Source organism: Tenrec ecaudatus, chromosome 8 (assembly GCF_050624435.1).
Source record: "Tenrec ecaudatus isolate mTenEca1 chromosome 8, mTenEca1.hap1, whole genome shotgun sequence".
Taxonomy (NCBI): Eukaryota; Metazoa; Chordata; class Mammalia; order Afrosoricida; family Tenrecidae; genus Tenrec; species Tenrec ecaudatus.
This window is the reverse complement of record NC_134537.1, coordinates 158,537,178-158,538,101: the sequence shown is the minus strand read 5'-3', so window position 1 is coordinate 158,538,101 and position 924 is coordinate 158,537,178. Positions and strand designations below refer to the sequence as shown.

Here is a 924-nt window from a genome sequence, read left to right as displayed (position 1 = left end):
TATGATATTAATTTCTAGTAGTACTGAACTTAGTATGTCTCTATGATTATGCCACCGGTTCACTCAGTGCAGATTCGAATGAGAAATAATAATTTTGAATCTAATTCTACATCATTAATTTCTGGTTAATGCCAGATAAAGTACACATTTGGATGCTCAATGGGTCATTTCTTTGTCTACCGGTATGTGTTCACTTAGAGAAAAAAAATACTACAGAAAAATGACATGGTATCGTTGGTGTGTATGTATGTCTTTGTCTTAGTGTTTTAGATTCCTCTGAGTAGATTAAAACTCTACTAACCTTTTCCTAGGGTGAGGCTTATCCAGTGCACTCCGGATGTGCTGACCCCTGGGGTTTCCCCAAATGTGGGAAACTCAACTGCGTAATTTGTGGTAGTGGGGGACTGCGTTCACACTCTCCCCTGGGGAAAAAAAGACAGAAAAGACACTGTACCAGCTGACCATGGCCTCCTCCTTCAGGGACTGCCCTTTCACGAAGCATGGCCCACTGGAAGGTACGAGATTCTGTGTCAATCCTGCTTCTGAGGTGCCTTCTAGCTGTTCTTCTTCTAAGACATATTATGTGTATATCAATAAATATATTTTATTACAAGCCTTTATATTAAAAGACACAATAATCTACAGACCCATACTCATAAAAAAGTTTGCTATCTAAACTTGATGTAATTCTTAGAAATGATTATCCATAAATTATACTTCATAACATTTTCTATGTCAAACAGAATAATGTCCATTTATATTTCTAAGTTTATAGAGCATTGCTAAAAGCTGTTGCTTAAATAACAATCTAATAATAATAAATAAAAAATAGAAAATGAATGCATAAAAAGATCATCCTCACTGTCTTCACCCTGTTAATTTTTTACAGTAAAATCACCATCTCAGACAAATGTTTCCCAGCTT

At 35.6% G+C, this 924-nt stretch overlaps 1 non-coding gene across 1 annotated transcript; it reads left to right on the top strand.

Moving 5' to 3' along the window:
* The first annotated feature begins 268 nt into the window (after positions 1 to 268).
* Positions 269 to 425, top strand: LOC142455626 (U1 spliceosomal RNA). The gene has a single exon (XR_012785804.1). It is a non-coding gene; the product is annotated as a U1 spliceosomal RNA (small nuclear RNA).
* Positions 426 to 924: the final 499 nt, after the last annotated feature.